This window comes from Oncorhynchus kisutch, linkage group LG2 (genome assembly GCF_002021735.2).
Source record: "Oncorhynchus kisutch isolate 150728-3 linkage group LG2, Okis_V2, whole genome shotgun sequence".
Lineage (NCBI taxonomy): Eukaryota > Metazoa > Chordata > Actinopteri > Salmoniformes > Salmonidae > Oncorhynchus > Oncorhynchus kisutch.
In genome coordinates this window covers 32,636,212-32,649,248 of record NC_034175.2, presented here as the reverse complement: position 1 = coordinate 32,649,248, position 13,037 = coordinate 32,636,212, and the positions used below count along the sequence as shown (strand labels likewise).

General features: G+C 41.9%; 1 protein-coding gene across 1 annotated transcript in view; it reads left to right on the top strand.

Annotated features, from left to right (window-relative positions):
• The first annotated feature begins 541 nt into the window (after positions 1-541).
• LOC109865315 (Krueppel-like factor 12) overlaps positions 542-13,037 on the top strand; it is a 151,329-nt gene continuing 138,833 nt past the window's right edge. Inside the window, exon 1 of the mRNA XM_020453413.2 lies at positions 542-746. The gene's annotated coding sequence lies outside the window, so the exon portion shown is untranslated. The remainder of the gene's footprint in view (positions 747-13,037) is intronic.

Genomic DNA, 13,037 nt, shown 5'->3' with positions numbered 1-13,037 from the left:
CTTCTGATCCAAAGTCATGGGATTACCCAAGCATACTTGATGGTAAAAGCACTCCCTGTTTCCCCTAGTGGCTGGTTTTTGAAGACATTTCCCGACATCCTCAGGACATCAATAGATGTCCAATTTTGACGTCAATCTTGAACGATCACAGGGAGTGCTTTTGTCTCTATTCTTTTGAAATGTTTGTGAGTGTACTGTGTACTTTTAATTTCTGATAGTTTATTTTACATTTGTTTATTATCTATTTCACTTGCTTTGGCAATGTAAACATATGTTTCCAATGGCAATGAAGCCCTTTCATTGGAATTAAATTGAGAGAGAGAACGCTGCCTGCCTGGCTGCCTGAGTGGACCACGGAAGTGTTGGAAACCTCCCACGAGGGGCCCTGTGTAATTCGATGCATGCTGTTCAAGCTTAGAGTATATTGTCTTCCCATTGCTTATGAAGCCTCCACCCACTGGCCCACCCTACATTTAGCTGATCATGTGACATGGGCGGGCAGGCTAAGTCATTTGCAAGTACAACAGTTCTCTGTGCAGCTCCCCATTCATTTCCTGAGAACTGCGAGAGCTCAGCAGCTGAGCGACAGAAGGGGAGGGAGCTGTGCACACACACACAGAGAGAGAGAGAGAGAGAGAGAGAGAGAGAGAGAGAGAGAGAGAGAGAGAGAGAGAGAGAGAGGGGGGGAGCGAGAGATAGGACTGGAGAAGAGAACTGTTTCCTACGGCTCTGCAGCTTCTGACAAGGTCTGTGCACATTTTTACTCCTGTTCTTCTCATGCTGTGGTTCTCATTTGTCATGTTTGTGGGATTGTGTCTAAGTGTGCGTGTGGTTCAGCTGTCATAGCTGAACCACATATGACAACTCCTTGTTACCTAGGTACCTACCGCACACTGTCTGGCTGGCTGACCATGCATGCCATTGTGTTGGGTTGCTGTCAGAAGGAAACTGAATCAGTGTAACACTGCTAGGGACTGGACTTGTAACACCTATTTTCCATGTGAATGCACAAGCTGTGAGATGATTATAATGAGGAATGACTGTAGGCATCAGCATAACCACAGGTTGTGATGCATTTAAATACTGCTTCAACCTCTGTCATGTGTTCTTGGCAGTGCTTTAGCTTGTTTTAATGCAATAGTGGTGTATAGTTTGAAGTCATTGTTTTTTCTTCTGTGTTTGAGAAATAGTTTTTACTAAATTAGCTGGTGAAGATTTGGGTGAGAGTACAGTATAGTAGGAGACTGTCAGGAGAAATAGTGCAGGATCCAAACTCCTTAGGAATTGCCCAAAAAGTTTGTTGGTTGTCACAGTTTTTTTTGCATGTGATAGCTGCTTGTGTGTTTCTGTGAGTGAGTTTGTACGTGTGTGTAGGACAGCCTTGTTTGCCTCCCGTAAAGAAGCAGCAGAACCACAGAGAGAGACAGGGCTGTTCGCAATGGGTTAAACATTCAGAAGCTCGGGTAGCAGAGGAAGGACACTGAGGGGGAGGTGTGTGTGTGTTAGTATGTGTGTGTGTACGTATATGCGTTGGGCGGGTGTTGCATGGCTGGTGTCTTGGATGTCATCGGCAGTGACTCTGACTTTCAGAGGGGTAATAATCATTGGTATTGATGGTGTCTGTCACTGGGCTCAGAGGCTCAACTCAACACAGGCAGGGCTATGGGAGGGTGGCTGAGTGGGGGGATGTGTGGTGGGGTGGCTGGGGGCTGGGGGCTGGCCCTGGCCTGTTCTTTTCAATTACAGAGGACTGGGCCAGAGCTGTCAGCAAAGGCATTTGTACACTGGGGGTTGGGGGTCAGGGAAAGGCAAGGAGGGGCCCCCTAGGGGACTGGGGAGGGAGGGAGTTGGAGACTCTGGCCCCTGTTCCTGGGTCTGATGTGGAAACTGAGTACTGACCTGCGTGACTTTACCCCTGTGCTGGAGAGAGGCCCCGTCCCTGCCTTCAACACTGTGACAGCCACGGGGTGTGTGTGTGTGTGTGTGTGTGTGTGTGTGTGTGTGTGTGTGTGTGTGTGTGTGCTGCTCAAGGGTATTCATGGAGCCAGATTAGTGCTCATTTCAACTTTCACTTTAAATCCATTTACCATGGGCCCCTTTCACTCAGCAATAGTACACTTTAGAGGGGGTAAATTACGTGCCTTAGCATTTACACTGAACATAATTGTCAAATGTATTAAAAGTCATATTTAATCAATATATTTATATTGCAAATATTATAAACATTTATACACAACATAGTCTTGGGCAAACGTTTAGCCTAATCCTGGAACCAAAAACCAATGCCTAATGGAGAGTTCCATTGAAATACCTTTCTAGTCCAGAAAAAGGCTGAATCTCTGTCTGGGAAACTGGCCCAAAGTTATGTACTTCACATAGGTTACTGAATGTTATGGAACAAAGACATACTGTAGATCACGTTCAATGATTTGGAGAAAATATAATATAATACAAATTGAAGATGAAATTAGGTTAATGACCATTTGACCAAGCTTGTAATCCCGCCACCGCTATCAATCTTTTGATTTCCTTTCTAGGCTGCTATTAGTAGTTCCACACCAAATAGATATATAGAGATCAGCCTAGGTAGTCAATTAAAAATGACCGATCAGCAACAAACACAGTCTATCTGTCCAATCACCAGCGGACCTTGTCTATCTGTCTAATCAGCAATGGACCCAGTCTATCTGTCTAATCAATTAAAAAGTACCTATCAGCAATTGACACAGCCACATCTAATCAATCAGCAGTCTACTTTTGCTGAGTTCACGTGCTATCGGAGCTCTTACTTCCCAGTGGGACATTTCACTACAATGACCCTCCAAAGTCAGAATTACAAGTGGAAAACTCTTGAGTACATTTTGATACCCAAATTGATGTTTCACCACTGACCTTTCACCTTTTAATTTTTGAAAATTACAACCTTATCAATATGGATAAGGTAACTAGTCTGTTCATATTGTCAACGTTAAGCAGGCTAGATAACATTATAATTAACAATGTTAGCAAGCTTATCAAGCTCGCTAAAATTTTATTGGTTGAAGAATTGTTCCAACTTCAAAGGAACTTGAACACAATCATATCAGACTTACCAGTTCCCAGTTTCCTGTGTCCCACTAGCACATGAAGCCAGCAACAGTGTAACGGTCTACAGGGTTCATTCCAGTCCAATTATAATTGCTCTACAGGATCCTGCCACCTATGGCATCATCTGCCTGACACAGTGTAATAACAGTGACACAAATTGGAACCGTTGTTGACAGATGTAATCTTATGGAATGCTACACGTACAGTATTCTAAGACAACATACACTGAACTAAAATATAAACATTACAAGTAAAATGTTGGTCACATGTTTCATGAGCTGAAATAAAAGATCATAGAAATGTTACATACACACACAACACTTATTTCTCTGAAATGTTGTGCACAAATTTGCTTACATCCATCCCTGTTAGCCAGCATTTCTCCTTTGCCAAGAAAATCCATCCACCTGACAGGTGTGGCATATCAAGAAAATAATGCAATGCCACAGATGTCTCAAGTTTTGAGGGAGCGTGCAATTGACATGCTGACTGCAAGAATATCCACCAGAGATGTTGCCAGACAACTGAATTTTCATTTCTCTACCATAAGCTGCCTCCAACATTGTTTTAGAGAATTTGGCATTACGTCCAAACGTCCACACAACCACAGACCATGTGTAACCACGCCAGCCCAGGACCTCTACATTCGGCTTCTTCACCTGCGGGATCATCTGAGACCAGCCACCTTAACTGCTGATAAAACTGTGGGTTGGCACCACCAAATAATGTCTGGACAAACTGTCTCAGGGAAGCGTATCTGTGTGCTTGTCATCCTCACCAGGGTCTTCACCTGACTGCAGTTTGGCATCGTAACCGACTTTAGTGTGCAAAATGCTCACCTTCGATGGCCACTAGCACGCTGGAGAACTGTGCTCTTCATGGATGAATCCTGGTTTCAACTGTACTGGGCAGATGACAGTGTGTATGGAGTCGTGTGGGCAGGGGTTTTGCTGATGTCAACTTTGTGAACAGAGTGCCCCATGGTGGTGGGGGGGTTATGGTATGGGCAGGCATAAGCTACGGATAACAAAAATAATTGCATTTTATCGATGGCAATTTGAATGCACAGAGATACCGTGATGGGATCCTGAGGCCCATTGTTGTGCCATTCATCTGCCACCATCACCTCATGTTCCAGCATGAAAATGGTGCATGAGGCAAATGGTGGTCACACTAGATATTGGCTGTTTTTTTTGTATCCACGCCCCTACCTTTTTTAAGGTAAATATTTGACCAAGTCATGTCAAATACATACAGTGCCTTGCGAAAGTATTCGGCCCCCTTGAACTTTGCGACCTTTTGCCACATTTCAGGCTTCAAACATAAAGATATAAAACTGTATTTTTTGTGAAGAATCAACAACAAGTGGGACACAATCATGAAGTGGAACGACATTTATTGGATATTTCAAACTTTTTTAACAAATCAAAAACTGAAAAATTGGGCGTGCAAAATTATTCTGCCCCTTTACTTTCAGTGCAGCAAACTCTCTCCAGAAGTTCAGTGAGGATCTCTGAATGATCCAATGTTGACCTAAATGACTAATGATGATAAATACAATCCACCTGTGTGTAATCAAGTCTCCGTATAAATGCACCTGCACTGTGATCCGTCTCAGAGGTCCGTTAAAAGCGCAGAGTGCATCATGAAGAACAAGGAACACACCAGGCAGGTCCGAGATACTGTTGTGAAGAAGTTTAAAGCCGGATTTGGATACAAAAAGATTTCCCAAGCTTTAAACATCCCAAGGAGCACTGTGCAAGCGATAATATTGAAATGGAAGGAGTATCAGACCACTGCAAATCTACCAAGACCTGGCCGTCCCTCTAAACTTTCAGCTCATACAAGGAGAAGACTGATCAGAGATGCAGCCAAGAGGCCCATGATCACTCTGGATGAACTGCAGAGATCTACAGCTGAGGTGGGAGACTCTGTCCATAGGACAACAATCAGTCGTATATTGCACAAATCTGGCCTTTATGGAAGAGTGGCAAGAAGAAAGCCATTTCTTAAAGATATCCATAAAAAGCGTTGTTTAAAGTTTGCCACAAGCCACCTGGGAGACACACCAAACATGTGGAAGAAGGTGCTCTGGTCAGATGAAACCAAAATTGAACTTTTTGGCAACAATGCAAAGGGACAGGGAAGATGAAGGGACAGGGAAGATGGTTCAAATTGATGGGTAGATGGATGGAGCCAAATACAGGACCATTCTGGAAGAAAACCTGATGGAGTCTGCAAAAGACCTGAGACTGGGACGGAGATTTGTCTTCCAACAAGACAATGATCCAAAACATAAAGCAAAATCTACAATGGAATTGTTCAAAAATAAACATATCCAGGTGTTAGAATGGCCAAGTCAAAGTCCAGACCTGAATCCAATCGAGAATCTGTGGAAAGAACTGAAAACTGCTGTTCACAAATGCTCTCCATCCAACCTCACTGAGCTCGAGCTGTTTTACAAGGAGGAATGGGGAAAAAATTCAGTCTCTCGATGTGCAAAACTGATAGAGACATACCCCAAGCGACTTACAGCTGTAATCGCAGCAAAAGGTGGCGCTACAAAGTATTAACTTAAGGGGGCTGAATATTTTTGCACGCCCAATTTTTCTGTTTTTGATTTGTTAAAAAAGTTTGAAATATCCAATAAATGTCATTCCACTTCATGATTGTGTCCCACTTGTTGTTGATTCTTCACAAAAAATACAGTTTTATATCTTTATGTGTGAAGCCTGAAATGTGGCAAAAGGTCGCAAAGTTCCAGGGGGCCGAATACTTTCGCAAGGCACTGTAAATAAGGGCCTAGTGAATGTATTTCATTATACTGATTTCCTTATATGAACTGTAACTCAGTCAAATCTTTGACATTGTTGCATGTTGCGTTTATATTTTTGTTCTGTGTACATTGTCATAGTAGGCTGGACAGATTAAGGTTTTAAGAACGGTGTTTTCTGCTGAAAATTACTTCATTGCATCCGCCATGGAGTTCAGTTTCATAATATTAACATGTGTTCCAGCTGCTTGCCATATTTTTCAAGTAATAGCGGAAAAACAGGCCTTATTTTAGGCAGTTTTCACCCTGTGGGCTCCTATTAGTTCTATTGAGCACCTTCTCTCCTTCCGAACGTTCTATTCCCAGCCCATTGTTCTGCATCACAATGCAAGCTTCACTGGTGTTAGCAATGAGCTGGCGTTACCTCAGGTAACTTGATATTAACAAGGTTATGGTTACTTGGTGAGCACCTCCTGTGCGTGCAGTGTAATAGTGGGTGTAATGGTAAAGACCATAGGCAGCTCGTGAGTTTCAAGTTTGGGGAAGCTTACAGTTTAACATAGGATTTAAACTGATCGGCATGCCAATTATGATTATTTTTTCCACATTTTCATGGAACAGATTGATTTGAATAATAACATTTATGTTTCTCAAAAACACTATTTTGTTCATTCTAAATGGCTGCTGTGTATATGGCTGCTGTGCTGTTCATTTGTAGGCTATTAACTGAGCATATGTTGCACAGGTTCACTGAGTTGCAAACCACATGGATGGGTCTACCTCATTGCTTAGCAGCTAATGGTGATTTGTAGATCTGACGCAGTTGCTATCCCAGATTGAGCCTGGCAAGGTATGTAAGTACCCGCAGATGGCCACAGCGAGGCTTAAAAAAGAAGGAGAGCTATAAACCCATACTGTTTTTGCAGAAAAACAAACAAACCTTAAACCCTATCCCTAGGTCTAGGTCCCTTTAAAAAGTTACTTCTAACCCATATTTTAGCCCTAACCCTGAATAGACAGTAAAAGGGGTTAACTAACCTCATCCAATAGCAGACACCTGTTAATGAATGTAATCTGGATTAATGAATGTAATCTGGATTAATTAATGTTTGTATACTGTAGAGCACAGTATGTAGTAGATTATCTCATCTGGTGGAGGCAAGAATCCGGCTATGTTGAGTGAAGGGCAGAGGCGTAAGGGGAGAGGCAAGAGGGGAATGCTCCCCCCTCACGTAGTGTGCATTGTGAGATGGCCCTGGCCTGTTTCCATCTGTGTATGTGATGGCCCCTGAGCACAGAGAGGGCGTTGTATGTGTCTAAAGTATTTTTATTTATTTTACCTTTATTTAACCAGGCAAGTCAGTTAAGAACACATTCTTATTTTCAATGACAGCCTGGGAACAGTGGGTTAACTGCCTGTTCAGGGGCAGAACGACAGATTTGTACCTTGTCAGCTCGGGGGTTTGAACTCGCAAACCTTCCGGTTACTAGTCCAATGCTCTAACCACTAGGCTACGCTGCCGCCCCAGGCTGTGTCACAATAACACAATATACACAGTATACTTATTTACCAAAAGTTAAAGTATAAATCATTTCAAATTCCTTGTATTAAGCAAAGCAGGCGGCACTATTTTCTTGTTTTAAAGATTTATGGATAGCCAGGGGCACACTCCAACACTCAGACATAATTTACAAAAGATAATTTGTGTTTAGTGAGTCCGCTAGATCAGAGGCAGAAGGGATGACAATGTGTTGTCTTGATAAGTGTGTGAATTGGATCATTTTCCTGTCCTGCTAAGTATTCAAAATGTAACGAGTACTTTTGGGGTGTCATGTAAAATGTATGGAGTAAAAAGTAAAACATTTTTTTAGGAATGTAGTGATGTAAACGTTGGGGGGGGGGGGGGTGGAGTAGAGGAAGGGGAGAAAGTAGAGGGTCTTGCTATATTTGTTGACACAGGCAGAAACATTAGCATCATCTTCAGATTCTCTTGTCAAATAAGTGTGAAATCCTCTAATTTTCTGGGCCAGTGTGTTAGTTATGGACTGGACTGAGGAAGAGTGAGAGTGCTAGCCCACTTTTTGTGGAATCAGACATAGACAAGCCTGTCTTTCTTGAGGAAAGACAGAAAATGCATTATGGAACTCTGCAACAGATAGCAGAAAAGTGACATTCAAGGACAAACAACAGAGCATACATTGAACGACAGTGCAAACACTGTGACCCAGTCCAGCCATGGTGCTTGGAATAAAAAGAAAACAACTTCTACAACAGATATTCAGCCACCCTCTGAGAAAAACTAAATGACATTAAAAAGGACTGAAGAACTATATAAAACAACATATTTACACATAAAAAAAATTGATGAAAAACATAGCACATTGCGTTCTCATCCATTCCCCCGAAATCCTCAATGTTTGGGTTTAAAAGTTAGGGGCTTCCTGGTTAATAAGGATCCTCGGCCTGGCTTGGGCCCAGTTTGTTTCCCAAACGTTTTCCCAAACTTATCCTGAAGATGCTTTTGGGAAACCTGTCCTGAGGTGACTCACTAGGAATGATGACACCCACAGTTCCTATACTGTGGAAGTAATCACAGATCTGACATGACTATATCGGTCAAAATTATATGAATGGAACTCTTCCTTTTTTCCCATATTTCATTATATCCAATTATGATCTTGTCTCATCGCTGCAACTCCCCAAAGAGCTCAGGAGAGGTAAAGGTTGTGTCCTCAAAAACATGACTAACCAAACAGTGCTTCTTAACACCAGCCCGCCAGCTGCAACAATGTGTCAGAGGAAACACTATTCAGCCTGCAGGTGCCCAGCCCACCACAGGGAGTTGCTAGAGCACGATGAGCCAAGTAAAGCCCCCTCGGCCAAACCCTGATGATGCTGCTCCAATTGTTCGCCACCCTATGGGACTCCCAGTCACGGCCAGTTGTGACACAGCCTGGGATCGAAACCCAGGCTGTAGTGACGCCACAACACTGCGATGGATTGCCTTAGCCCGCTGAACCACTTGGGAGGCCATAACTCTTCTTTTTACTAATCAGACTATGTAAGACTGATGATTAAGTGAGGAAGTTAAGGAGGGAGGAAGGGAAAGAAAGGAAAAAGAAAGAAAGAGAGCAAGAGAAAGAGAGAGAAAATAAGGAATGAGAGAGAGAAAAAGAAAGAAAGAGAGCAAGAGAAAGAGAGAGAAAATAAGGAATGAGAGAGAGAAAAAGAAAGAGAGAGAAAGAAAGAAAGAGACACCATTTTGAAGATTAGTTGAACAGGTCCAAGGTGTTAACTGGCGAGTTATTCACGTTCATTCTACAAAACTGCTTGCCACTCTGTTGTATTTTTCAGAAAACCAGCTACATACATACTGCACAGCTAACTTCAGCAGCCTTGTGCACGGATGCTGTACAGAATAGTGTGAACATTGATTCCAGTTGTAGGTCAAGTGTTAGGGGGGGGGGGAAATTATGCAAACAACATGTGGAATCCATTTGAAGAGCCTTTGGCATGCCAGAGCTTGTGTACATCCCAAATGGTACCCGATTCCTTATATAGTGCACTATAAAATGTAGTGCACTATAAAGGGAATAGGGTACCATTGGGACGTAGCCCTGGTTTAGTTTTAACAAGGCCACAGCCATGTAAATGCATGTTCACGTTATAGACCATAACTCCTTCAATTAAGTCACTAAACCACAGAGACTGTATTAGCTGAAAATGAAATGAGAATAACAGTGCGTTTGTGTGGAGGGGTGAGGGAGAGAGGGAAAAGGGGAGAGCGAGTGAGAAGGAGAGTGTTATAACGAGAGAGAGTGCATAAGTAACTGAAGTAAACACAGCTGCTAGTTTTCTTAAGTGGAGTATGATTGCTGGAATGAGTCAAACTTAGGGGAAGTGATTTCCCCCCCTTTTTAAAAATAGGCATAGTAAGATTTCATATAATGAGTCAGTGATTAGGAATGTTTTCCTTGGTACAGTATTGTCTGTTTTCATGCAGTTAGTCAGTCAGTGTGTGTGTGTGTTTGTGTGTGTGTGTGTGTGTTGGAGTGAACGTGCTATCTTGAGTAAGCGTTTGAGTGTATAAGTCTGCTTGCATGTTTGTATACAGTACTAGTCAAAAATGTTGACAAACCTAGTCATTCAAGGTTTTTCTTTATTTTTACTATTTTCTACATTGTAGTGAAGACATCAAAACAATGAAATAACACATATGGAATAATGGAGTAACCAAAAGTGTCAAACAAATCAAAATACATTTTATATTTGAGTTTCTTCAAAGTAGCCACCCTTTGTCTTGATTACAGCTTCGCACACTCTTGGCATTCTCTCAACCAGCTTCATGAGGTAGTCACCTAGAATGTATTTCAATTAACAGGTGAGCCTTAGGTTAATTTGTGAAATTTTATCCTCCTTAATGCGTTTATGTTGTGGCAAAGTAGGGGTGGTATACAGAAGATAGCCCTATTTGGTAAAAGACCAAGTGCATATGATGGCAAGAACAGCTCAAATAAGCAAAGAGAAATGACAGTCCATCATTACTTTAAGACATGAAGGTCAGTCCATACAAACATTTCAAGAACTTTGAAAGACTCTTCAAGTGCAGTTGCAAAAACCATCATGCGCTTTGATGAAACTGGCTCTCATGAGGACCGCCACAGTAAAGGAAGACCCAGAGTTACCTCTGCTGCAGAGGATACATTCATTAGAGATAACTGCATCTCAGATTGCAGCCCAAATAAATGCTTCACAGAGTTCACTTTCCTTGCTTTGTCTAACAACACTATCATGAATCTAGCAAAGAAGTTGTGGGTAAGAGTGCAGTTTTTCTTCAGATTTATACAAAAACGTTTGTTGTTAGCATGGTTCTCACACTAGCTTTAGCCATAATGGAGAAATGTTGCCAAGGCAACTGTTGCATCGCAACGCTAGACTCATAGGGGGAGAATGTCTTCATAGCTTGACAAATTCCTATGATTTGTGAATCTGTTTCGGACCAAACAGCTAGAGTTAAGATTTTGAAAGCTTCCCTGGTCTGGACTGGAACGATAAAGAGAAGATTTCTAATCGCCACTAAGTTTGTCCTCCTTCTCAGGATCATGCTCTGTGCGGGAAATAACTCCCGCACAGTCTCTAAAGAGAAGGGCAGAGGCAAACGCCTCTAATCGGATTTGACTATGTGAACAATTAGGAATTTAACACATTGTTTCATATAAAAATAAGTGATGCAGTCAGTCTCTCCTCAACTCTTATCCAATAGAGACTGGCATGCATAGCATTTGTTTAGCCCTCTGATTACAATGAAGATCAGAACCGGTCGTGTCTCTTGGATAATGATTTTTAACAAATACAATGCTCAATCCAAAACGGACTGCAACCCCTTGTTAAGAGTTCATTAGCTGTGGTTGCTGACACATAAGCATACATTGACGCACATGATTTGTTTAATGCCAGTGGCAGGTCATTGGTAAAAATAGAAAAGAGTAGAGGGGCTAGAGAGCTGCCTTGTGGTACACCACACCCTATATGTTTGAAATTAGAGAGGCTTCCATTAAAAGAAAACCCTCTGGGTTCGATTAGATAAATAGCTCTGAATTCATGATATGGCAGAGGTTGAAAAGCCATCAAATGTTCAACAGGTTATGGTCAATAATATCAAAAGCTGCACTGAAATCTAACACTACAACTCCCACAATCAATAATTTGTGTCAGTACAAGATGAGAGCCCTTATATACAGTTGAAGTCGGAAGTTTACATACACTTAGGTTGGAGTCAATAAAACTCATTTTTCAACCACTCCACAAATGTCTTCTTAACAATCTATAGTATTGGCAAGTCGGTTAGGACATCTACTTTGTGCATAACACAAGTAGTCTTTGCAAAAAGTTGTTTACAGACCGATTATTTCACTTATAATTCACTGTATCACAATTCCAGTGGGTCAGAAGTTTACATACAATAAGTTGACTGTGCCTTTCAACAGCTTGGAAAATTCCAGAAAATTATGTCATGGCTTTAGAAGCTTCTGATAGGCTAATCGACATAATTTGATTCAATAGGAGGTGTCCCTGTGGATGTATTTCAAGGCCTACCTTCAAACTCAGTGCCTCTTTCCTTGACATCATGGGAAAATCAAAAGAAAGAAGCTAAGACCTCAGAAAAATAATTGTAGACCTTCACAACTCTGGTTCATCCTTGGGAGCAATTTCCAAATGCCTGAAGGTACCACGTTCATCTGTACAAACAATAGTACGCAAGTATAAACATCATGCAGCCATCTTACTGCTCAGGAAGGAGAAGCATTCTGTCTCCTAGAGATGAATGTACTTTGGTGCGAAAAATGTGAAACAATCCCAGAACAACAGCAAAGACCTTGTGAAGATACAGGTACAAAAGTATCTATATCCACCGAAAAAATAATACTATATTGACATAACCTGAAAGACCGCTCAGCAAGAAAGAAGCCACTGCTCCAAAACCGTCCAAAAAAAGCCTTACTACGGTTTGCAACTGCACATGGGGACACAGATCGCCCTTTTTGGAGAAATATTCTCTGGTCTGATGTAACAAAAATAGAACTGTTTGGCCATAATGACCATCGTTATGTTTGGAGGAAAAAGGGGGAGGCTTGCAAGCCGAAGAACACCATCCGTGAAGCACAGAGGTGGCAGCATCATGTAGTGTGTGTGCTTTGCTGCAGGAGGGACTGGTGCCCTTCACAATCTACATGGCATCATGAGAAAGGGAAAGTATGTGGATATATTGAAGCAACATCTCAAGACATCAGTCAGGAAGTTAAAGCTTGGTCACAAATAGGTCTTCCAAATGGACAATTACCCCAAGTGTACTTCCAAAGCTCTGGCAAAATGGCTTAAAGACAACTAAGTCCAGGTATTGTAGTCACATCACAAGGCCCTGTTTCTCAATCCTATAGAAAATATGGGCAGAACTGGAAAAGCATGTGCGAGCAAGGAGGCCTACAAACCTAACTCAGTTACACCAGCTCTGTCAAGAGGAATGTGCCAAAATTCACCCAACTTATTGCGGGAAGCTTGTGGAAGGCTACCCAAAACGTTTGACCCAAGTTAAAGAATTGGAAGACAATGCTACCAAATATTAATTGAGTGTATGTAAACTTCTGACCCACTGGGAATGTGATGGAAGAAAGGAAA